Genomic DNA, 27,296 nt, shown 5'->3' with positions numbered 1-27,296 from the left:
GGGGTCCATGTGTTATCAAAGTGAAATCGTACAGTCGTTGATGATACTGTCTTGATACCTTGTGGATACCGTTTTGAAGTTCCGAGATTGAGAGTCACATACATATTATAGTTAAGGTTTAATTAGAAAATAAATTGATTAATACAGAAGTGGTCGTGTGATTCTTTCCTGAAGTTTTTGCATAAGATCTGTATCCTGCGACGAGATATGAACTCGGGAACCTAAACTATAAACACACCAATCCACACTCATTAAACTAAAACGAACGATGTGAACATGGGACCTAAAATATGAACACTCGGGGAGTGTTAAAGCGAGAATCATTGTATTATGCTGATCAATAATACGAAGTTAGACAACGAGGCCGAATTGACACTAGCGTAACGGCACACGATTGATTGCGTTATCCTGATTGATAACCCAACCTCGTCAACGAGGCGGGGCCTGATTATCATAAAGGCTATCATTAACACAGCCACACCCACTCGTATAAATTAATACGATTACCTCTCTAATTAGCATAGTTACACGCATAAGTACACAAATTAGCATAATTTCGGATTAATTATGCAAATTTCGAATTTCATTTAATTTTAATTATTTTTCATCAATTTTCACACACCCACATATACAACAGAGGCCACATGGAGCCAACCATGGGCACCCGACTCTTGGCCCCCACATGCAGGGCATGGAAGCAAGAAGGGGGACTCGGATTATGACCTCCGTGTGGGTAGCGAAACCAGCCAGGTCTCAAAGAGGTCATCTTCGCGGGCACCATCTTCTGCCAGGAAGACCTGTGGAGATTCTTCGAAGAGACCCACAGGAAACCAAACAAAGTGATGGAGGCCTTGTCAGGATTGCGAGCCAGACGCCATAGAAGTCTCCCTCAGACGCATCCTAGGGGAGCTCCAGCAGGAAGGACAACAATCGAGAGACCTGGAGAGGTCCAGGGTAAGGAGCCTTCTCAGCAAGGTGACTGATTGGAACAGGCGGGCCACTCGCTCACAATGACACTGCGCATCGCCTCCCTGAACATGAATGGGTGCCGAGAGGCGCTGAGAAGATTCTACGCAGCGTCCCTTGCAAAGCAGCATAATGTCTCTGTGCTGTTCGTGCAGGAGACCCATCTCGACATGGACGATGAGGTTGCCTGGAGGACGGAGTGGAAAATGGGAGCCTTTTTTCAGCCACTTCAGCAACACCTCCTCAGGAGTAGCAACCGTGCTGTCACCAAACTTCACTCCTCACACCGTCAGCCAGGTGGAGGTGATCAAGGGGAGGGTCCTGGACGTCCGGGCGCAGGTCGGCAACACCGCCATCCACCTCGTCAACGTGTACGCTCCCACCACTGACAGTGAGAGACCCGGGTTCCTGCAACTTCTGCGGAACCACCTCGGTGGCATTCCAGAGGACGAGTTTGTGGTCATGGGAGGTGACTACAACTGCACGCTGGATGCTCTCGACCGTACAGGGAAGGGTCACTGCAACGCCAAGCTCTGGGGAGAGCTCCAAGCCCTTCTGGACCCCTCCGATCTGGTGGACGTGTGGCAGCTTCACCACCCGAGGCGGCGAAGCTTCACCTACACGAGGACAAGGGGCAATGAACCAGCTACCCAGTCCAGGATCGACCGCTTCTATATCTCCAGAAGTCTTGTCTCGAGCATTCTGCCTGCTGACATCAGGGCTGCACCACTAACAGACCACAGCCTGATCCTGCTGGACCTTAGGCTGCGTGGAACACCAAGTGCTGCGGCCTACTGGCACTTCAACAACGCCCTGCTGGAGGACAGTACGTTCACCGACCTCTTTAGGAAATTCTGGGCAGGCATAGACGTTTTATCAGGAGAGAAGAGGTCACTATAAAATTCCCAGGTTATTGATATTATGTCCTCACTCTTTGTTTTATGAGTGGAGGAGGAGGAAGAAGAAGGTGAGGGGGAGGAAGAAAAAGGAGGCGCTGCAGCTGTTGACTGTCTTGACAGCGAATCTGATCGCGGGCTTCATGGCTCACCTAGCGAAACAGACAGAGTAGCTGCAGGTGCAGGAGCAGCTGCAGGTCCAGCAGCTGCAGAAGGTTCAGCCAGCACAGCTGGTGCAGGAGGTGGTCAACTGCCTGGGGACCTGTTCCTCGCGCGGTTCAGAGACTCTGTTCTGGTGAGCCACGCGGAGGAGCGCGTGGAGCACCGAGGGCCCCGCCGGCTGCTCGTGGACGTGGCCTGGGAGGTCCTCCGTGACGTCTTCGCGAGCTGGGGCCGCGTGGTGGTCCTGGTGGTGCTCTGCTCGCTCCTCCCTCGCGAAGAGGCTGGTGGACTGCGTACGTCTGAGTGACGCGGAGAAGACGGCGGCAGTGACGGACGTGGTGGCCGCCCTGCTGGTGAACGCGTGCTGGGCCTGGTTCGTCGAGCAGGGAGGCTGGGAGGGCTTCCTGCGAGAATTCGGGCTGGGGACGCCCACCTAGGAGAGGGGCCGCGGATGCCGAGCTCCGACGGTTGGCGACGGTGGAGACAAAAAGAGAGGAGAGAGCGAGAACATCGCAGTTGGGAAAGGAAGAAACAATCCGTACGGAGGAGACGGCGCGACCGCACCCTCACCCCAACCGAGACGCGCGTCGGAGAACCCTCATGTCATTGTTGTTGAATCCGTAGTACAGGCTTTGTTTGGGTTAGATCGCGTGAATATATTAATTTTGTGTCGTTAAACCCGCCACCACCCGACATGGCCATCACCACACAGAGACCCACAGACTCACCACACAGAGACCCACAGACTCACCACACTGACACCCACAGACTCAGCCCCTTTACCGTATTCACCTGATTAAGAGACTCAGTTTTTTCTATGTTCTTGTTACAACAAAGTTTGGTTTGCGTCCTATAATCCGGTAATAGGAAAGATCAGATTTATTTAACTCACCGGTTTTGGGGTGCGTCTTACTTTACCCACTAAGCCATTCATTGCTGTTGTTTGTGTTATATTTTAAATACAACACGTTTACGTTTATGGGACCTCTTTGGCCCAGAATTAAAAAGACAGAATAAGGACACCCTGCAAGCCTCGCAGAGTGCCCTGCTAATGTGGAAGAGGCGTGCGGTAGCATTCCACCTGCCACGGCCCCTGGGGGAGGCCACATGGAGCCAACCATGGGCCCCCGACTCTTGGCCCCCACATGCAGGGCATGGAAGCAAGAAGGGGGACTCGGATGATGACCTCCGTGTGGGTAGCGAAACCAACCAGGTCTCAAAGAGGTCATCTTCGCGGGCACCCATCTTCTGCCAGGAAGACCTGTGGAGATTCTTCAAAGAGACCCCCAGGAAACCAAACAAGGTGATGGAGGCCTTGACAAGATGGCGAGCCAGACGCCATAGAGGTCTCCCTCTGACGCATCCTCACAGAGCTCCAGCAGGAAGGAAAACAATCGAGAGACCTGGAGACGTCCAGGGTAAGGAGCCTCCTCAGCAAGGTGACTCATTGGAACAGGCGGGCGACTCACTCACAATGACGTTGCGCAACGCCTCCCTGAACATGAATGGGTGCAGAGGGGCGCTGAGAATATACTACGTAGGATACCTTGCAAAGCAGCATAAGGTCTCCGTGCTGTTCGTGCAGGAGACCCATCTCGCCATGGACAATGACGTTGCCTGGAGGACGGAGTGGAGAGCGAAGCCCTTCATCAGCCACTTCAGCAACACCTCCTCAGGAGTAGCAACCGTGCTGTCACCAAACTTTTCCCCCGACACCGTCAGCCAGGTGGAGGTGATCAAGGGGAGGATCCTGGACCTCACGGTGCAGGTCGGCGTCACCGCCATCCACCTCGTCAACGTGTACGCTCCCACCACTGACAGTGAGAGACCCGGGTTCCTGCAACTTCTGCGGAACCACCTCGGTGGCATTCCAGGGGACGAGTTTGTGGTCACGGGAGGTGACTACAACTGCACGCTGGATGCTCTCGACCACACAGGGAAGGGGCACTGCAACGCCAATCTCCGGGGAGAGCTCCAAGCCCTTCTGGACGCCTCCGATCTGGTGGACGTGTGGCGGCTGCACCACCCTAGGCGGCGAAGCTTCACCTTCACGCGGACACGGGGCAATGAACCAGCTACACAGTCCAGGATCGACCGTTTCTACATCTCCAGAAGTCTTGTCTCGAGCATTCTGACTGCTGACATCAGGGGCTGCATCACTAACAGACCACAGCCTGATCCTGCTGGACCTCAGGCTGCGTGGAACACCAAGTGGTGAGGCCTACTGGCACTTCAACAACGCCCTGCTGGAGGACAGTACTTTCACCGAGCTCTTTAGGAAATTCTGGGCAGGCATAGACGTTTTATCAGGAAAGAAGAGGTCACTATAAAATTCCCGGGTTATTGATATTATGTCCTCACTCTTTGTTTTGAAAGTGGAGGAGGAGGGGGAGGAGGAGGAGGAGGAGGGGGAGGAGAAAAACGAGGGGGAGGAGGAAGGTGAGGAAAAGAAGGAGGCGCTGCAGCTGTTGAGCGTCTTGATAGCGAATCTGATCGCCGGCTACATGGCTCACATGGCGACACAGACGGAGTAGATGTAGGTGCAGGAGTAGCTGCAGGTGCAGGAGCAGCTGCAGCTCCAGCAGCTGCAGAAGGTTCAGCCAGCACAGCTGGCGCAGGAGGTGGTCAACTGCCTGGGAGACCTGTTCCTCGCGTGGTTCAGAAACTCCGTTCTGGTGAGCCACGCGGAGGAGCGGGTGGAGCACCGAGGGCCCCGCCGGCTGCTCGTGGACGTGGCCTGGGAAGTCCTCCACGACGGCTCTGCGAGCCGGAGCCGCGTGGTGGTCCTGGTGGTGCTCTGCTCGCTCCTCCCTCGCAAAGAGGCTGGTCGACTGCATACGTCTGCGCGACGTGGAGAAGACGGCGGCCGTGATGGACGCGGTGGACGCCCTGCTGGTGAACGCGTGCGGGGCCTGGCTCGTCGAGCAGGGAGGCTAGGAGGGCTTCCTGCGAGCATTCGGGCTGGGGACGCCCACTTAGGAGAGGGGCTGCGGATGCGGTGTGTTAAAGTGTAGGTACTACTTCCTCTTCATCTGCCCAGTGTGGAATAGTAGACCAAAACATCGAGTAAAGGGGTTCTCTAGAACTCCGTCTTGTAGAAATTCTTCCTGTCACCAGAGGTATGAGAAAGCAATTGCGGAATTGTGCCACCACTCCACAATAAACATTTTTTGACAGAGTATTCAAAGAATGCTGCTGCCCACGATACAGGTTGCTGCTTATGTATTTGACATGGGGGGTGTTTGGAGGCGGCTAAGTGACCCAGAGGTCATAGCACTGACCAGGCACCACGGAGTACTTGGGTTTGAATCCACACCGCCTGTGATCAAAGAAGGTTCTCAATTCTAGCGAGCTAATGATCTCAGCCCAGTCGTCATTGACAGCACAAAATAAACCATTACATGGCTGCAATGTGGTTCTGCACTTAATTTTGATAAATTTCATCGAAAAGAACGTTGTTATGACCAACGTTACTCCTACTTAAAGGACAGGTGGGAGGGTGCTGCTCTTTACTGTGGACCAGAGGGCGTTTGAAGGGTAATTAGAAGTAGCTCTGTGATATCAGCTTCAGTGAGCCATTCTCTAACACAAGGCCTGCAATGGTCTGCTAGAGACACGAATTAATAATTGGTTCCAGGGCAGGATGGCGACAGCCCAACCCAGGTTAAAATTTGGGAAAAATAAGAAAATGCAGGTTGATGAATAAAATGCGTTGCAGTTTTATTACCACTGCAGTGGCTTTTCGGCATGGAGCACAGAGGTAGGGTAGATGTAAAGTTTCACGTCATTGTGTACCCCATGCTGTTTAACGACACAGTAAAGACTCGGAGTGAATGCACATCCACTCTCGTTACTATCCACGTACAAATACAGAACACATACAGTGCATGGAATTGTCCATGTCTCTGACAAGCTCGCAGGAACATTCTCCTGAAGCCGGTGCCTCGGATGATTCCTCTGCTGCATTCGGTCGGTGCCTAGGGCGACACATTCACGGTGGTACAGGTGTTCCACTACGTGGAACAGTACATCAAGCGGAGGCGACTTTACGATGAAGAGAGGCAGTACCTGGTGAGGTGTGGCAGGGACCCCCTGGAGGAGGTGTTTTGTCTGGAGGGATTCTCACTCAGAGATCTCAGACACTCGGTGGCAGCGCTGCTCATTAAGTTATTCTCCGTAGTGACGGCCGACAACAGGCGAGCCGGTGCCAGCGTCAACACCACCTCCACCACTGCCTCTCCTTCTTACACTCCAGCCGGTAGCGGTGGTGGATGGTGATGGTGTGGGTGGTGTGGTTGGTGGTGGTGTAGGTAGTGGTGGCATGGGTGGTGGTGCTGGTGGTGTTGTGGGTGGTGTTGTGGGTGGTGGTGGTGTTGTGGGTGGGTGCGTGGTGTGCCGGTGTGAGCCACGTAGCTGCACGTTGGTTCACGGCGACAGCGAAAACCTTGCCACATGCCGCCACTGCGTCTTCGAGTTGCAGCGGCGCGGCATGGCCTGTCCCCTGTGCCGCAGGGAGATTCACTCTGTGGTGCACACATTCCTGGTCTGACAGAACACAAAGATAAAGATCCCCCATATAGCCTTAACAGACTGTAGGGGCAAGTGCTGTTAGCGAGCACCTATGAAGGCCGGAACGGTACACGAGGGGGTGGGTGGCCAGCACCACGCCCGACCGCCTTTGTCTCCCCAGTGGCAATGTTTACACACCGCACCAGGTACTCATTTGAGGCTGAGTCGACCTAGGGGAAGCCCGGGACCGGTTCAGAAAATCGTCACTGGTGTTGGCCGTGAGCGGGAATCAAAGCCGGGTCGCCAGGTTCATAGCGCAGCGCGCTAACCGCTACAGAACACACACACAGACACACACACAGACACACAACAACCGCCAACTTGCTGGGCTTTTTGGTGTGTGTAAAAACACTCTTTGGTTGTTTCGGTAAATAAAAAAAACATAGTTAATGATTTAAGTTGTTGTTGTCACGTCTGCAGCGATCCTGGCTCTCTTCGAGCCTCGCCTGACCGAGCGCCAGGAGGAGGAGCTGGCCGACGTCTGTCAAGTTTGGTTTTTCTCTATGGACGAGGGCAAATCCCGCGGTGGCATCTACAACGATGGCTACGACGACCAAGAAAACAAATACATCCCTGTGAGGCTCACAGAGACCCAGACATCCATAGATACACCCATTGAGACACCTATAGAGACCCATAGATAACACCCATAACGACCCACAACTACATCCCTGTGAGGCTCACAGAGACACCCACAGAGCCCATTCAGACACCCATAGAGATCCACAGAGACACTCATAGAGACTCACAGAGGCACCAATCGAGACCCACAGCTATATATCAGTGAGATGCACAGACACAGAGATACCCACAGAGACCCACAACTATATCCCTGTGAGACTCGCACAGACAGACACACAAACACAGGCACACACACAAAGGCACACAGACACACAGGCACTACTGCTACTACTAACTACTAACCACTACGACCACTGCTGCTCCTACCACTAAGCGTTAAATATTCCCATCGTGATTGTGACTCTGACTGGCTGTGGCGGCGCTGCTGCTGCTTCGGCTGCTTTTTAGATACCCCAGGATCAGCACCAATAGGGCTTCGAGGTGCAAGAGAAGATTGGCTAGAGAGGGCAGGGTGTGGTGCTGCAGTGCGTGGACCACAAGATGGGATTCCTGGTGGCTGTCAAGATGCTGGTACTGCACGGAAAGTGGGTTGGGGCAGGGGTGATGGGGTTGGTGGGGGGGTGGGTGGGTAGTGGTGATGTGGCGTGGTTGGAAATGGTGTGGGTGGTGGTGGTCTTAACACAGTGGGAGCAGTCGTAATAATTATACATGAATAAAATAATAATAATAGATCATAAATGGTAGTAAATACAACATGGTTACAAAATAATGAGTATAATAGTAAACAGCAATGATAATAACCTCCGTAAAACTCTCTAAATATAAACTGAAACTATCTCACTAAAATAATAACCCTCTTAAGACTACTATAAACTAGAGACAACCATAGAGATCCATAGACACCCTTAGACACTCATAGAGACCCACAGAGACCCAAATAATTCATAATAAAGGTGTTTGGGTTAGATCGCGTTTATTTATAAATGTGTCGCAACCCTCCACCACCCGACACGGCCAATCAGCAAAAAAGTGTCACGTTGACAAAAGACAAACAATTCACTACTTCAGCCCACCGGTGTGTTGAAGAGTCAATCCACATTTACAGTTTGAGTACGACGTTTCGCTGGTAAATACATCCAGCATCATCAAGCAATTGATGATGCTGGATGTATTTACCATCATCAAGCAATTGATGATGCTGGATGTATTTACCAGCGAAACGTCGTACTCAAACTGTAAATGTGGATTGACTCTTCAACACACCGGTGGGCTGAAGTAGTGAATTGTTTGTCTTTTGTCAACGTGACACTTTTTTGCTGATTGGCCGTGTCGGGTGGTGGAGGGTTGCGACGCATTTATAAATAAACGCGATCTAACCCAAAAACCTTTATTATGAATGATATTGGTCGCGAAAGCCTACGTGTTAAACTGACCCAAAGAATTGCTGTGTGCACGCAGCCCTACCAAGATGGAGATGCAGAGGATGGAGCTGAAGGTGATCACGGAGCTGCAGGGGGAGGGCAGTGCTGAGCTGCACGGCGTCATCCGCGTCCTGCACTCGTTCCACTTCCGCGGACACAACTGTCTCGTGCTGGAGCTGTTGAAGTACGCATCATCACCATTGTTATTATCGTCATCATTATCACCATCGTCATCATTATCACCATCGTCATCATTATCGTCATTATCACTATCGTCATTAAAATTGATTAACACGGAAGTGTTGTGTGTTCTTTCCTGAAATTTATGCATAAGAACTGTATTCTGTGCTGAGATCTGAACTTGGAGACCTGGCTGAACACACTAACACATACTCAGTAAATGTTAAAGCGAGAATAATTGTATTATACCCATCGATAATACGAAGTTAAACAACACAGCCGAGTTTAATGTGACATGCTCACAGTACCTGCATAACTGCATACGATTAATTGCATTATCCAGATTGATAAACGACCCTCGTCAACGAGGCGGGGCCTAATTATCATAACGGCTCGCAGTAGCATAATCACACATACACTAGCATAAATTAATACGATTATCTCTCGAATTAGCATAGTCTATGCACTTACATCAATTAGCATAATGTCGGATTATTATGCAAATTTCATTTAATTTTTATTATTTACATCAAATTTTCATAACCTACATATACAACAGAAAGCACCCTCACCCCAACCGAGACGCGCGTCGGAGAGCCCTCACGTCGTTGTTGTTGACTCCGTAGTACAGGTTTTGTTTGGGTTAGATCGCGTGAATATATAAATGTTGTGTGGTTAAACCCGCCACCACCCGACATTGCCATCACCACAGAGACCCATAGACATCGTCACCACACAGAGACCCACAGACTCACCACACCGGCAACCACAGACTCAGCCCCTTTACCGTATTCACCTGATTAAGAGAATCAGTTTTTTTATGTTCTTGTTACAACAAAGTTTGGTTTGCGTCCTATAATCCGGTAGGAGAGATTGGATTTATTTAACTCACCCGTTTTGGCGTGCGTCTTACTTTACCCACTAAGCCATTCATTGTTGTTGTGTTATATTTTAAATACAAAACGTTTACGTTTGTGGGACCTCTTTGGCCCAGAATTACAATTACAAAATAAGGGATACGGCGTTTACACCTTGTGGAAATAAAAAAAAAAACTTCATCAGCAAAAAGAAAAAAGAGGGAGACACAGGGAAGAGGGAGACGGGGGAAGGAGGAGGGACGCACGGGGACGAGGAAGGAGACCGGGGGAGGAGGGTCACACAGGGAGTTAGAGGGAGACAGAGGAGAAGGAGTCTAAGGAGGGGGAGGAGGAAGATGATGAGGTGGAGGAGGAAGACGAGGGGGAGGAAGAGAAGGAGGCGCTGCAGCTGCTGACCGTCTTGCCAGCGAATCTGGTCGCCGGCTTCATGGCTCACCTAGCGACACAGACGGAGTGGCTGCAGGTGCAGGAGCAGCTGCAGAAGGTGCAGAAGGTTCAGCAGCTGCAGGAGGTTCAGCCAACGCAGCTGGTGCAGGAGGTGGTCAACTGCCTGGGAGACCTGTCCCTCGCGCGGTTCAGAGACTCCGTTCTGGACTTGGTGAGCTACACGGAGGAGCGGGTGGAGCACCGAGGGCCCCGCCGGCTGCTCGTGGACGTGGCCTGGGAGGTCCTCCGCGATGGCTCCGCGAGCTGGGGCCGCGTGGTGGTCCTGGTGGTGGTCTGCTCGCTCCTCCCTCGCGAAGAGGCTGGTGGAATGCGTACGTCTGAGCAACGCGGAGGAGACGTCGGCCGTGACGGACGCGGTGGCCGCCCTGCTGGTGAACGCGTGCGGGAACTGGCTCGTCGAGCAGGGAGGCTGGGGGCGCTTCCTGCGAGCATTTGGGCTGGGGACGCCCACTGAGGAGAGGAATTGTGTCAGCACTCCACGATAAAAATTATTTTGGCAGAGTATTCAAAGAATGCTGCTGCTCACGGTACAGGTTGCTGCTTATGTATTTGACATGGGGGGTGTTTAGAGGCGGCCCAGTGGCCAAGAGGTCATAGCACGGAACTGGCACCACGGAGTACTTGGGTTTGAATACAGGCACCCGCAAGTGATTAAAACGGGTTCTCAAGTCTAGCGAGTAAATGATCTCAGCCTTGTCGTCATTGACAGCACAAAATAAACCATCACATTGCTGCAATGTGGTTCTGCACTTAATTTGGATAAATTTCAACGAAAAGAACATTGTTATGACCAACGTTACTCCGACTTAAAGGACAGGTGGGAGGGTGCTGCTCTTTACTGTGGACCAGAGGGCACTTGAAGGGTACTCAGAAGTAGCTCTGTGATATCAGCTTCAGTGAGCCATTCTCTAACACAAGGCTTGCAATGGTCTGCTAGAGACACGAATGAATAATTGGTTCCAGGGCAGGATGGCGACAGCCCAACCCGGGTTAAAATTTGGGAAAAATAAGAAAATGCAGGTTGATGAATAAAATACGTTGCAGTTTTATTACCACTGCAGTGGCTTTTCGGCATGGAGCACGGAGGTAGGGTAGATGTGAAGTTTCACGTCATTGTGTACCCCATGCTGTTTAACGACCCAGTAAAGACTCGGAGTGAATGTACATCCACTGTCGTTACTATCCACGTACAAATACAGAACACATACAGTGCATGGAATTGTCCATGTCTCTGACAAGCTCGGAGGAACACTCCTGAAGCCGGTGCCTCGGATGCTTCCACTGCTGCAGTCGGTCGGTGCCGAGGGCGACACATTCACTGTGGAGCAGGTGTTCCACTACGTGGAACAGTACATCAAGCGGAGGCGACTTTACGATGAAGAGAGGCAGTACCTGGTGAGGTGTGGCGGGGGACCCCCTGGGGGAGGTGTTTGGTGTGGAGGGATTCTCACTCAGAGATCTCAGACACTCAGTATTAGCGCTGCTCATGAAGATATTCTCCGTAGTGACAGCCGACAACAGGCGAGCAGGTGCCAGCGTCAACACCACCTCCACCACTGCCTCTCCTTCTTACACTCCAGCCGGTAGCGGTGGTGGTGTGGGTGGTGGTGATGGTGTGGGTGGTGGTGTTGTGGGTGGGTGCGTGGTGTGGGTGGTGGTGGTGGTGTGGTTGGTGGTGGTGGTGTGGGTGGTGGTGATGTAGGTAGTGGTGGCATGGGTGGTTGTGGCCTGGGTAGTGCTGCTGGTAGTGTGGTTGGTGGTGTTGGTGGTGCGGGTGGCGTTGGTGTGGGTGGTGGTGTGGGTGGTGGTGGTGTTGTGGGTGGTGGTGTTGTTGTGGGTGGTGCTGGTGGTGTGGGTGGTTTTGGTGCGGGTGTTGGTATAGGTGGTGGTGGCATGGGTGGTGGTGCTGGAAGTGTGGTTGGTGGTGTTGGTGGTGTGGGTGGTGTTGGTGTGGCTGATGGTGGTGGTCTTGTGGGTGGGTGCGTGGTGTTGTGGGTGGTGGTGGTGTTGTGGGTGGTGGTTGTGGTGTGGGTAGTGGTGGTGTTGTGGGTGGGTGCGTGGTGTGCCAGTGTGAGCCGCGTAGCTGCACGTTGGTTCACGGCGACGGCGGCCACCTTGCCACGTGCCGCCGCTGCATCTTCGAGTTGCAGCGGCGCGGCATGGCCTGTCCACTGTACCGCAGTGAGATTCACTCTGTGGTGCACACATTCTTGGCCTGATTGAATATACACACACACACAACAACCGCCATTCGCCACTAAGTGGCGGTGACATCATAACGACGCTTGTGCCAGGCTATGTGCACTTTTAAGCCAAGTGAAGTGTCGAACTCCCGCTGGCAGGAGGTCACGGGGCAGACCCAACAGGTGCCACGGGTCGACCGACTGAGACGAGTGGCTGATGCACCACCTGTGCCCCCTACTGTGCCAATTTACTGGGCTTATTGGTGTGTAAGAAACACTCTGGTTCTGTCGGTAAAGAAAAAAAAACCCATAGTTGTTGTCAGGTGTGCAGTGATCCTGGCACTCTTCCTGCCTCGCCTGACCGAGCGACAGGAGGAGCTGGCCGACGTCTGTCAAGTTTGTTTTGTCTCTATGGACGAGGGCAAATCCCGCGGTTGCATCAACAACGATGGCTACGACAACCAAGAACACAAATATATCCCTGTGAGGCTCACAAAGACAGACACTCATAGACACACTCATTGAGACACCCATTGAGACACCCATAGATACACCCATAACGACCCACAACTACATCCCTGTGAGACTCACAGACACCCATAGAGATCTACAGATACCCATTGAGACTCAAAGAGGCACCAATAGAGACCCACAGCTACATCCCAGTGAGACGCACAGACACAGAGACACCCACAGAGACCCACAACTATATCCCTGTGAGACTCGCACATACAGACACACACACACTACTGCTACTACTAACCACTACTACCACTGCTGCTCCTACCACTAAGCGTTAAACATTCACATCGTGATTGTGACTGACTGGCTTGTGGCGGCGCTGCTGCCTCATCTGCTCCATTTTATATTCCCCAGGAGCAGCTCCAATACCACTTCGAGGTGCGAGAGAATAATTTGGCGAGGAAGGGCAGGGAGTAGTGCTGCGGTGTGTGGACCACAAGATGGGATTCCTGGTGGCTGTGAAGATGCTGGCACTGCCCATCAAGTGGGTTGTTGCGGGGGTGATGGGGATGGTGGTGTGGGTGGGTGGTGGTGTTTTGGTGTGGTTGGAAATGGTGTGGGTGGTGGTGGTCTTAACAAAGCGGCCGCAGTCGTAATAATTATAAATGAAGAAAATAATAGATAATGGAAGTAAATACATGGTTACAAAATAATGAGTAAAATAGTAAAAAATAATAATAACCTCCGTAAAACTACTATGACCCCCAAACACCCATAGAGATCCATAGACACACGTAGAAACCCACAGAGACCCACAGAGACCCAGAGACCCACAGACTTGCTGTGTGCACGCAGCCCTACCAAGATGGAGATGCAGAGGATGGAGCTGAAGGTGATCACGGAGCTGCAGGGGAGGGCAGTGCTGAGCTGCACGGCGTCATCCGCGTCCTGCACTCGTTCCACTTCCGCGGACACAACTGCCTCGTGCTGCAGCTGTTGAAGTACGCATCATCACCATTGTTATTATCGTCATCATTATCGTCATTATCACTATCGTCATCATCACCATCGTCATCGTGATTATCACCATCGTCATTGTCATCATTATCGTCATTATCATCATCGTCATCATCATCTTCATTACCGTCATCATCGCTATCGTCGTCGTTGCTGCTGCTGCCGCCGCCGGGATTGCCTCTACGACTTGAGCAAGCGAGCGGTGATCTGGCGCATCAACGACGCCGCGTTGAGGTCATACACCAGTGGAATCGTCCGCTTCCTGGCCCAGACCAAGTCCCGCGGCATCGTCCACGCGGTCATCAAAGCCGGTGATAGCGGAGGGCACTCTGGGGGCGCGCACGCTCCCCACGACGCACTCGCGCTCGCTCCTGTTGTAGCGGTGGTGTGTAGTAAACATCGCCCAATGGGGGAGACAAAGGCGGCCGGCCGTGGTACTGGCCACCCACTCCCTCTGTGTGTGCCACGTTGTCAGCTTGCATAGGCAGTGCTGCAACTAGCTACTTCTAACAGCACTTGGCCCTACAGCCTGCTAGCGGCTACACGAGGGGACCTTTGTAATTGTCGTTGTTCGTGGGTCGATCCACTGCTGGCTGACCGCTCACAGGGCAGCCTCTGAGCGTGACCTCCCCTTGCCTCCCCGTGTGCGTCCAGGACAACGTGATGCTCTCTCAGGCCGGCCACATGAGAGTCACCGATATTGGTTGCAGCTTCTATGTTTGTCAATCAATGTGAGTGGCCACCCACCCATCGACCGACCCACCCACCCACCGACCCACACACCGACCGACCAACCCACCCACCGACCCAAACCAACCCACCCACCCACACCGACCCACCCATCCACCCACTGACCCAAACCGACCCACCCACCCAAACCGACCCACCCACCCAAACCGACCCACACACCCACCCACCGACCCATGCCGCCCTGACTGCACGACACGTGATGCTGCTTGCGCGCAATGCCCGGCGACGGCACCACGGGCACGCGCTGCGCCACTCCGCCCGACACAGCGCCCGCGGCGCTCCGAACGGCGCCGGTGACGCGGTCCGGCAACCCGCACCGGCTCCCGGGACGCAGGGAGCTGCTGTCGCGACTGCGGCCCTGACTGCGCGGTAGGTCTCTCCAGATTTCATCTTGGGCAGGCATAGACGTTTATAAGGAGAGAAGAATTCTGGCCAAAGCGCTATTCTCCAAGATGAAGACTGTATTGGCTCAGGTGGTGGGCAGTGACCAGGCCCACACGGTCCCAGTGAGAACAATTCATGATGGCGTCTTCCTCGTCAGAGACCTCAGCACCCTCTTCGAGAGAAAGGGGGCTCCCACTCGCGCTTCTCTCCCTCGACCAAGAGAAGGCGTTTGACCACGGGTACCTAATGGGACCACCGAGGGCGTTTGGTTTTGGGACCAGCTTCCTGGGACTGAACCGCCTGCTCTACACTGAAGTCCAGTGTCTAATCAAAGTCAACGGTACGCTCACTGCCCCTGTCAGCTTCAGAAGAGGTGTACGACAGGGTTGTCCCATGTCAGAGCAGCTGTATACCCTCGTTGTGGGGAAACATACTAATTAACTGATTACTAACGTAGTATATAATTACAATAATACACATTACACCTAATTACTAATCTACAACTTATTACTGATCATAACATTTGACTGATTACTAATCTATTATATAATTAAAATACCCCCCACTCCGCCTCAAATCACTGCACCTGAATGAGTTAAATGATGTCACCCTGCTGCTCTATTTAAGACCGCGAGTGAGTGAGGGCTTCACCATTCTGGCGAATTGCCCGATGATGCTGGATGTAATTACCAGCGAAACGTCATACTAAAAAATTGTAAATGTTGTGGATTCACTCTTCAACACACCAGTGGGCTAAAGTAGTGAACTATTTTGTCTTTTGTCAACATGACACTTTTTTACTGATTGGCCGTGTCGGGTGGTGGAGGGTTACGACACATTTATTAATAACGCGATCTAACCCAAACACGTTTATTATGAATAATATTGGTCGCGAAAGCCTACGTGTTAAACTGACTAACCTCTATGGGGAGGATACTTTTCTTAAAACCAGAAAGTTGGAGAAGCTCCGCATCAAGCGGATGGAATTGATATCTTCACTGACGTTCCTCAAAAGGTGCAGAGATTCGAAGTTAATACCAAACGCAGTTAAAATAACACATCACAAAGTCTGCTAAAGCTAACCAAATACTACACAAAGCTAGCAAATGATTATTAATAGAGAGAATACAGCACAACAGGAGTGAATTATCTTACATTTCAGAATCTCTAAGGCAGTTGCACTTAGATATAAGCAAGTAGATCAATGCATTATTGGAATATAATCGAGACCATAACACAACAATCGGCTGATAATGTGTTTAATCTAACCAAAACTAGCCAAATGAATAAATTATCTAGACTTCATAATAAACAAATACCCACTAAAAACGAACAATTTAAAAACAAACCCGTAATGAACTTGACTAACACTGTTTTAACCAGTGACATGATCTCTGTCCTTTCTAAAGGCCTTAACTTTGCCGTTACCCCACGCACAATTCCAGTGGATGAGATAATTGCTGAGGTAGAATCAGCAGTTAGACTCCTTCCACATAATGAGGCAGAGATGACTAGACACGAGGTTGAAAAAATAATTGAAAATAGCAAAGTACCAAAAATAAATATTAGCTCGAACGAAGCAAAAGCCTTAAGAGAGATTCATTTAAATAAAGATTTTAAAATCCTGGCAGCTGATGAAGGCCGCACTACTGTGGTGATGCCACGAGCCAATTATGATAATAAAATTAAAGATTTACTAGAGAAAAGTACCCACATTAAAGTTAAACGAGATCCTATTAATACTTTAGAACGTCAGACTACTGCAATAATTGCAAATTCATTAATCCCTAAGAATGAGCAATACCGAATAATTCCAAGGGCCTCAAAACCATCTAGACTGTATGGGCTACCAAAGATTCATGAAATCGGCATCCCATTACGACCCATAGTCAGTACAATTCGCTCTGCCACATATAAATTAGCAAAACATATAACTAAACAATTACATCCCTACATCGGGAGGACATCTTCATACATAAGAAATTCAGAACATCTTGTGAATGTGAATAAAGATATTAAACTTTACCCTAATGATATTCTGGTGAGTTTTGATGTGATTTCTCTATTCACTAAGGTTCCAGTGAACGAGTCACTTAAATTACTTGATACACTAGTAAAGAATACAGGTTTACCAAAATATATTCTGAAACTGGCTCATCATTGTTTAAATAACACTTACTTCTTTTGGAGGTGATTTATTTAAACAAAAGGAAGGAGCAGCAATGGGCTCTCCTTTATCTCCGGCTATAGCAAATATGCACATGGAAAACTCTGAAACAAGAGCACTTGTCTCGAGCACATTGAAACCATGTTTTTGGTTTAGATATGTGGATGACACTTTGGTTGCCTGGCCACATGGTAAAGATACACTTAATGATTTTCTAAATCATCTCAATGCACAAAACCCGGCCATCCAGTTCACCATAGAAATGGAGGTGAATAACACATTCCCGTTCCTAGATATTTTGCTTGGACATGGCCTAAATGGTAAAATAGCACACAGCGTTTACAGAAAGCGAACGCACACACTGATGCTATTTGAATGCAGAATCACATCATCACCCAGCTCAGACATCCTCTCTTATCAAGACGCTGATATATCAGGCTAAAGCAGTGTCAGATGGTGAAAGTCTCGTGAGAGAGATTAAACACGTTAAAGAAGCACTACGACAGAATGGCTACAATAATGCTCAAATTAACAGAGCATTGAATGCCAAATCACGATGGCAAAGCAACAATGCTGAAATCGATAAGATTGTTAAAACAATTAAAATACCATATATCTCTGGAGTAACTGACAAATTAGTACGTGTTTTGCAAAAGCAAAACATTACAGTAGGAGGGAGACACAGGGAGGTGGAGGGAGACAGGGGGAGGGAGTGGGACACGGGGAGGAGGAATGAGACACGGGCAGGAGGAGGAAGAAGATGAGGGGGAGGAAAAGGAGGTGCTGCAGCTGCTGACCGTCTTGACAGCGGATCTGATCGTCGGCTACATGGCTCACCTGGTGACACAGACGGAGTAGCTGCAGGTGCAGGAGCAGCTGCAGGTCCAGCAGCTGCAGAAGGTTTAGCCAGCACAGCTGGTGCAGGAGGTGGTCAACTGCCTGGGGGACCTGTTCCTCACACGGAGTGGGTGGAGCACCGAGGGCACCGCCGGCTGCTCATGGACGTGGCCTGGGAAGTCATCCGCGATGGCTCTGCGAGCTGGGGCCGCGTGGTGGTCCTGGTGGTGCTCTGCTCGCTCCTCCCTCGCGAAGAGGCTGGTGGACTGCGTACGTCTGAGCGACGCGGAGAAGTCGGCCGTGACGGACGTGGTGGCCGCCTTGTTGGTGAACGTGTGCGGGGCCTGGTTCGTCGAGCAGGGAGGCTGGGAGGGCTTCCTGCGAGCATTCGGGCTGGGGACGCCCACTTAGGAGAGGGGCCGTGGATGCGGTGCGTTAAATTGTGGGTACTCCTTCCTCTACTGAAACATCCGCCCAGTGTGGAAGAGTAGACCAAAACATCGCGTAAAGGGGTTCTCTAGAACTCGGTCTTGTAGAAATTCTTCCTATCACCAGAGATATGATAAAGCTATTGCGGAATTGTGCCACCACTCCACAATTCAAATTGTTTTGGCAGAGTATTCAAATAATGCTGCTGCTCACGATACAGGTTCCTGCTTATGTATTTGACATGGGGGGTGTTTGGAAGCGGCTCAGTGACCCAGAGGTTGTGGTGCCGCGGCAGCGGAGCCGCTCCATCGGGGCCGTGCCCACCGCCGTGACGCAGCCACCGGGGAGTGACGGCGCCGACGTGGCGCGCCCATCACACGAATGCACACACACCCCACGTAGAGCCGGGAGGGAAGGTCACCTGGCCAACAGGTTTTTATCCAGAAGCCCCTAATGAGATCAAGCTTCATGGTTTCCTGCAGCCGGGAAATTGGGCGACCTACCCCCGAGGCTGAAGAGCACCGCGGTGCTGGGACCTGGGATTGTAATGGCATGGTCATGGCAGGGGCTGTTTAGCCACCGCGAGTGGAACCACACACACACAAACACGAGTCAGTGGGCGGATAGCGGGAAGAACGGAAAGCGGACGTCCAATAAACCACTGCGGTGACGTCACCAGAGCGGTGATCCGAGGGCGGGAAAATCCAGACCTCTGATTGGACAGGGGGGCACGGGGTGCGGGAACATCACCGTTCCACAGCTTCTGCAGCATCAGATTGGGACTAAGGTGAGTGCGGGCTAATTGATCAGAGGGAAGAAAGCGGAGAGGCAGGCAGGATAAGTTCAGCCCAGGATCCCCGAGGGATAAGCTAAAGTCTGCTGACCCACACAATCACGAGTAGTTTAGCGGGTTACTCGCGGTGAATAAAATAGCTAGTAGGGGGATAAACTGTGTCGTGTGGTCTTTGTGAGTGTGAAGAGGAAGGCGGAGTGCTTAGCATTCGCGTGCCCGTGCGGCTGTTTACCGGAGTGCTTAGCGTTTGCGTACCTGGGCGACTGTTTACGGGAGTGCTTAGCGTTCGCGTGCCCGTGCGGCTGTTTACCGGAGTGCTTAGCGTTTGCGTACCTGGGCGACTGTTTACGGGAGTGCTTAGCGTTTGCGTACCTGGGCGACTGTTTACCGGAGTGCTTAGCGTTCGCGTACCTGGGCGACTGTTTACGGGAGTGCTTAGCGTTCGCGTGCCTGGGCGACTGTTTACGGGAGTGCTTATCGTTCGCGTACCTGGGCGACTGTTTACGGGAGTGCTTAGCATTCGCGTGCCCGTGCGGCTGTTTACGGGAGCGCTTAGCGTTCACGTACCTGGGCGATTGTTTACGGGAGTGCTTAGCGCTTGCGTACCTGTGCGACTGTTTACGGGAGTGCTTAGCGTTCGCATACCTGGGCGACTATTTACGGGAGTGTCTTGCGGTCGCGTGCATGCGCGGTTGTTTCTAGCGAAGCAGAGAGCTAAGCGCCTGGTGTGCGCGTACACGCGCGGCTGTTTAAACGGCCCTTTTAAATCAGAGCGGAGTGACTCCCTCCAATAAGCGGCGCGCGCACGGCAGACACCCCTGCCCTCTCACCCCCGAACCCAACTCCCTCGCGTGTGATTGGTGTATGGGGCTGGGCAGGTATCGGTGTTGGGTTTGTTATTGCCTAGGCGCGTAGAGCGTGTGTGTGAGGGAGTCATGTGTCAGCATACCGTACCCATTTGTTTACGTACTGAAATCACGCGTCGGCGCACCGTACCCATTTGTTTACGTACGTGAGTCACGCATCAGTGCGCCGTACCCATTTTTTTACGTACGGGACAGAGTCTTGCTTCGCGAGCGCGCTCACCGCAGCACGCCGCCACTGAACCCGCGTAGCGCGCCGCAAGAGTAAAGCGTACAAGCCCACTAATTGAGCCATGCCAACGCGGTCGGTAACAAAGTCAGGGGCCCCGGGGGGCGAGGAGTTGGAGGTCGCTAACCCGAACCCTACAGAACTGCCAGGTGGTAGTAGTACAAATGTAATGGGGGAGTCAGGGGGCAACGGCCCCGACAATTCAGTGATGGCGGGGGACGGCAGCCCCCACAGTTTGGCGTCAGAAGCGGTACGAACCCCCGCGTTACCCCACGCAAAAATATGGCATATATTTACCAGCCGGGGGGCTCCTTGGTGGAAGGCATTCGCCCGCAACGTCATAGGGGCTAAAGAGATTAATGGGTGGACGGACGCGCAGGCGTTACGCCAACTTATTATGAACCTGGATGGGCGGGCAGCCAATTTTGTGGAAGCCCTACCCACAAGCGCGCAGACACAGCTAGAGGAACTGATGCGCCGACTTGATCTGCGTTTCGGTACGCGTGATGAGGAGTAGGCAAAAGCAGCCTTAGAGGCACGCTACCGCCAACCCGGCGAGGACCTGCGTGATTATGCCGAGGATGTGCGCGAGCTAACAAAGATCGCACACCTGGGATACACGACAGAGATGATTGAGGAGCTTGCCGCTGAGAAGATCCAGCGATACTTGACTCGCACGTCGTGGTGGCAGCCAGACATGAGCTATACACGTCTCCCCTTTAACGCCCTTGTCGAGCGCGCGCGTAAATGTGAAGGAATTTCCAGCGAACGCGCGCAGCTCCGGGGGCTGGGAAGAGAGCGCACCATCGCAAGCCTGTCGTTAGAGTAGGAAGAGGAGGAACAGGAGCTCGCCACGACGGTAAGGGGTCGGGAAAGGGAGCCCCCGGTAGCCCGCGAGACAACCCCGGGATGGGTAGCAGGGCTACAGACCGGCATGGGTGATATAGTCGGCCAGGTGACCCAAGTTGGTGGCCATATCACCAAACTACAGTCCACAGTGGAGACCATTCAGTCGGAAATGGGGGAAATGCGCTCCACGGTAGGGGGGCTAGCCGGGAGGGTGGCCCGACTAGAGGCAGAGTCTGGGCAGCGGCGTACGGGAGGGGAAAGAGGGAGCGTGCGGGGAAGCTCCTACGGGGCCACCGCCCTTCCCCGAGCGTGTTACCTGTGCGACCGCCGCGGGAACCTCGTGAGAGACTGTCCTCAAATCGCCCGCACTAGACAGGCGCCAGGGTTAAACGCCAACGCCCCCTAGAGAGTGGACCACCTAAGGGTGCAATCGACGAGGTCCCAAAACAAAACAACGATAGTAATAATGGTGAGCGAGTGACCCCCGCACAGATTCCGACCACAACACCCAAGGACGCGGTGAGGACAGGTGACTGGCTATGGGAGCTGGTGGCGGCGATCACGGGGGCCACATCACTGGTAGGACAGGTGAACGGGCAGCGCACCTGGATCCTACTCGACACGGGGGCAGTGGCTTCACTCGTGAGCGCCACACACTGCAGCGTGCTCGGGGTTGACGTGAGCCGCCTGCAGGCACACAGCGAGCAGAGCCGGGATGGGGTTGCTGGGAAGGATCTCCCTCGAGGTCCGTCTCGGACACCAGGTGTGTACACAGGAATTCTATGTCTCGAGTGTGTTGTGCCATGAGTGTATTGCGGGTACGGACCTCCTGGAGAAACTGGGGCTCAACGACTAGCCAGGCCAGCGATGCGCCACCGTGGAGGACAGCGGGGAGAGGATCCCGCTCCTGGGACAAGAACGGAATCGCCCTCACTTCACACCCATGGCCGCCACCCTGGTGTCGGCCATCACCATCGGCCCGCTTGCCGAGATGCTGGTGCCCGTAGCAACACCCTCCGCCGACCCCACACACCGACCATCGGGCGAGGTAATGCTAACTCCTCACCCGGAGCTGGCGGACCCGTACGGAGTTGTGGGGTCAGCCACACTGGTAAACGCAGATGAGGGCCGACTGTTTATGCGGGTGTTTAACCCACACAGTACCCCGGAAATTCTACGACGACGCACCACGGTAGCCACCATACACCCCCTGCACGCGCGCCATTCTAACGACTCGGTGTTTGCACTCTGGGCGGAAGACCCTGGCTGCCCCGAGGACAACCAGGATCTGGCCTGGCGAGTCGGCCCGACCCCCCGAGCCGAGATCGTTCCCTTGCATGATGCGTTACATGTGCCTTGGGCAGATTTACCTAAGGGGGAGGCCGATCAACTGTGCGGATTGTTGCAGGAGCACGCCAACGTGTTTAGTGAGCACGATTCAGATATGGGCCGGACAGACCTTGTTAAGCACCAAATTAACACAGGTGCAGCCCGACCCATCAAACTCCCCGCATACCGAGTGGGCGCGCCTGATCGGACCCAGATCAAAGAGGCAGTCGCGGATATGCTACGTGATAACATAATCCAGCCCTCGGCGAGCCCCTGGTCTTCCCAGGTAGTGCTAGTGACGAAAAAGGATGGGTCGACCCGATTCTGTGTTGATTACCGAAAGTTGAACGCAGTCACCCTCGGCGACGCCTTCCCCATACCGTGCATCGACGACACCTCTGACAGCCTCGCAATAGCACAGTATTTTTCCACCCTCGATCTGGGGTCCGGGTACTGGCAGGTGGAGATGGCAGAGGAGGATCGGCCAAAAACCGCATTCACCACCCCAATTGGACTGTTCGAGTTTCGAGTGCTTCCGTTCGGACTCACTAACGCGCCCGCAACGTTCCAGCGATTGATGGAGTTGGTGATGCGGGGCTTGCAGTGGGAACAGTGCCTGATTTACCTGGACGAGGTGACAGTGTTCAGTAGATCTGTCGGAACACTGGTCCAGGCTGCGAGAGGTGTTCCAGCGATTGCGAGCAGCCCATCTCAAGCTCAAGCCGCGTAAGTCCTACATTGCGCAGTGCGAGGTGGCATACCTCGGACACCGAGTCAGCGAGGCGGGGTGTGCACCGATCCGGAGAAGGTACGCGCCGTAGTGGAATGGCCACGGCCAAGGAACCTGACGGAGATCATTCTTGGGGCTCGCCACCTATTATCGTCGATCTGTAAAGGGATTCAGCGAGATTGCATGCCCCCTCACCCAACTCACCTCCCCTAAGAACCCCTATCAGTGGACGGAGGCCTGCCAGACGGCCTTCACCACCCTCAAAGACCACCTCGCCCACACCCCCACTCTAGCTTTCCCCAATTTCACCACTAATTTTATTTTAGACACCGATGCCTGCAGCAGTGGGCTGAGCGCGGTGCTGTCGCAGGTGCAGGGTGGGACGGAGCGGGTCATCGCATATGCCAGTCGGACCCTGAGTGGGGCCGAGCTGAATTATTGCGTGACCCGTCAAGAACTGTATGCCGTGATCTTCGCGTGTAAACAGTTCCGACCGTATATGTATGGCAGGAAATGTCGGGTGCGCACCGACCATCATGCCCTGCATTTCCTCCTTACGTTCAAGGAACCACGGGGGCAGATGGCCCGATGGTTAGCGGAGTTGCATGAGTACAAATTGCAAATCGAGTACAGAGCTGGGCGTACACATGCAAACGCGGACGCCTTGTCGAGGCGACCCGCGGTGTGCGCCGAGACAAGGGCGGAGGAAGTCTGCCCGTGCTTCACGGGGGGACGCTGCCAGCAAACAGCGGACCACCGAGGGCGCGCCGAAACTAAAACCCCCCCTCGCGGGGGAGAGTGCAATATGTGCCACAGAAACCCCGGCAGGGGGAACCAGGGAACCGGGGGACCACCCGGCGGACGCGGAGCCCACGCCCCGGGGCCCAACGGGTCGCTTAATCCCACCCAATCGGATCCAGGAGAACATCGGCTGCGCCTTCCCAGGCCTGGACGACGAGTAGCTGAGACGGACCCAGCTGCGAGGATCCAGATCTGGCGGCGGTGGAAGCGGCCCTACGGGAGAAGAGGGACACCCTACCAGGACCCTGGCGTGGTTTGTACGCCCGGTTGTGCATGCAGAACGGGGTGGTACGGGAGCTCACCGAAGCCGGCCAGCCTGGGTGCATCTGTGTTCCCGCCCAGGTGCGACCCCAGCTGCTAAGACTAGTGCATGACCACCTGCTCGGGGGCCACGACGGGGAGACCCTGCATCGCCAATATCTCTGGCCCAAGTTAGCACAAGACGTGGCCGCCTGGGTGCAGGGCTGCCGCGCGTGTCAGTAATGCGGGCCCAAACCAGCGCGATACCAGGTCCCCCTGAGACCGTTCCGCGTCAGTCGGACGAATCAGCTGGTTGGGATCGACCTGCAGGGGCCATTCCCGCGATCCCACCGGGGCAACCGATATATTCTTGTAGCGGTGTTGTACTTCACACGCTATCCCATAGCGGTGGCCATCCCCGATAAGACAACCCTCATAGTGGCCCGAACATTCGTGGAACACTACGTACTTAAGCACGGGATCCCCGAACGAGTCATTACTGACCAGGGTAGTGAGTTCGACCCTATGCGGAGCTAGGGTCCGGGCCTACCTGCAAGGCGAGGCCGCACACCAGCGGCAGGAGCAGGGCGCCCGACCCCGGATGGAGCCCCCTTCTACTCGGCGGGCTCCAAGGTGTGGCTGCACACCCCTCGCGTCGGGGCCGGACAGATGGGGAAGCTAACCACCTACTGGCGGGGACCCTGGACCGTGGGGCGACAGATCTCCCCCTGGACGGTACTGATTCAAGGGGGGGAGAGAGGCCGGGAGATGGTGGTCAATGTCCGGCGAATAAAACCATGGAGGGCGGCCCCAGCGAGGGAGAACCCCGCCGTTCGAGGACCCCGATACCCCGGGGTCCCCACACCCCCCCCCCCATACCCGGGGGCCTTGCACAGTGTATGGGCCCCACGGAGCCCCGGGCCCCAGGGGGTCCCGACCCGAGCCAGGAGAGACGGGTACGATGGCCCCTGCACCCTACCGCTACCGAGTTTGTCTTCCAGCTCGCACGTACCCAGGACCGGTGAGAACCACTGGAGTGGAGGAGGAGACCGCCGCCGGAACCCCGAGAGGTGGAGCCACCACCGCCAAGGCCAGCCACGAGAGCCGGACGAGTCCCGCGGACCCCGCGGCGCTACCTTGTAGGGGCAACCCAGGCGAGGTGCTCCAGTCAACCCGGGACGAGGACTGACACCTCGGGGGGCTGTGTGGTGCTGCCACAGCTGAGCCACTCCGTCGGGGCCATACCCACCGCCGTGACGCCGCCACCGGTGCCTCGGATTTCCCGCCACTCTCCCGAGGCCGGTGCTCTCGCAGACGTCCGCTGTTTAGCCTCTACACAGTTGTGGTGCTGCCGCAGCGGAGCCTCTCCGTCGGGGCCGTGCCCACCGCCGTGACGCCGCCACTTGGGAGTGACGGCGCCGACGCGGCGCCCCCCTCGCACGAATGCACGCACACACCATGTAGAGGCGGGAGGGACGGTCACCTGGACATTGTTGCCGTCAATGATAAGTGTGATTTGTAGAGTGTCTTGTCTAACTGATCTAGTTCGGTGCGTATAAGTCTGATTTTCTCTGAGATAAGAGCTAAGCTAGTTTTGAAAAGAATTCGTTTCGCATTAGAAGAAGTTACAGCAGCAGAGGTCAGTGTAAATGCGATTGGAATTACCCCAGAGTCGCGGCATCTCTTCAGAAAGGTGAGAGACTCGATCAGCTGAGCCTTCTTATCCCGGAGTTTGTTGAAGGATCTTAAAGTGACGTGGAAACCCTCCCCGTAGAGGCGGTAAAATTTTCATTTAAAGCTTTCGTGACTGCAGTAATTCATATTCTTAGCTCTTTCGGTAAAGTCACGTTGAAGGGAAAACAATAAAATAATAAATATATATAAAACAATAAAAATTCTCACGACGTTTCGAAAGGAATAGATGTAAGATGCATGGAACATCTGAAGGTTGTGCTAGTTTACTTGTTAGGAAGCCATGCTTGTAATTGTGCATGTTAAAAAAGATAGGTCCACCTGGATTGTGGATCAATTCACGTGATGTTTTAATTTCTTTTAGCTGTTTTATAAACATATTGGCCCTTAGGATTTCAATTTGCGCACATAAGAAAGAAATATTATGAAAGTATCTTTACACATTTTTTTTTAATTGTCGTAATTTAAATGCACTAACAAGACTAAAACCTTGAATCACATCCAAAAAAGGAATCTGTGCCTGTAATGCCCACAAATTATTAATAGACTTCAGGTATTGTATCCCTATTGTACAGATACATGGTTTCTGTCTTTGTTTTTTCATAGCCCCTCTTTCTTTTGTACTTGTAATATGTTGGATAAACATGTTGAGACAAAATTGCACAAATACATGTCAATCTGCTGTTCCTTTTCATAGTTCTTATCTTTTTGATGGTGCTCGGTTGACTTAACGTAAGTGAATTGTGGCACCATGAAGGCATGCTATTGGGTGGATTAGAAATATAAATGTTATGGCAACAGACATTCAATATAAGTATTTTATTTAGTAAATCCAAATCATTGAACCAGATATTTAGTAAGCTTATATCAATTTCACCCAGGCAATTAGTACATGTAAATCAATTTCAGCCAGATCATTAATAAATATTAATCAGATTCCTCCAAATATTTAGTAAATCTAAATTACCATTGCTCAGACATTTAGTAAATATAAATCACTTTTCCTTGTAAAATCTATTTGTATTTGCACTATTTTTCAGGCTAAATAACTCATCATTTGGCATGCTATTACTAAATCCAACACATTTTAACTGTTGCTTTTATTACCATGTACTTACTTTTATTCTTTATTTTTAATTTATTCAATATTTTTTTTTTTCAAAATTGTAGTGCTTAAAATCTATTCAATTATATCACGTATCACTTCATTGCCAAAATAGTTTTAAGTAACAATGGGTCACTCATTATAGACACCCAGAGAGACCTACAGATTTGCACGGTTGGCTACGTACGGTGCGAAAGAGGTTCAACATACAGGTTGGTGCTGATGAATTCTGACTACCCAATAAGTTGTATTTGTATTCTTGGGTCTTTCGGTAAAGTCACCACGTAGATAGGTTCAGAGAAAGTAGCAAAAAATAACAAAAAACTACGACGTTT

The sequence above is a fragment of the Petromyzon marinus genome, chromosome 23 (assembly GCF_048934315.1).
Source record: "Petromyzon marinus isolate PM22_M1 ecotype Great Lakes invasive population chromosome 23, UKy_Petmar_22M1.pri1.0, whole genome shotgun sequence".
In the NCBI taxonomy this organism is placed as follows: domain Eukaryota; kingdom Metazoa; phylum Chordata; class Hyperoartia; order Petromyzontiformes; family Petromyzontidae; genus Petromyzon; species Petromyzon marinus.
Note: the sequence above shows the minus strand (reverse complement) of the source record.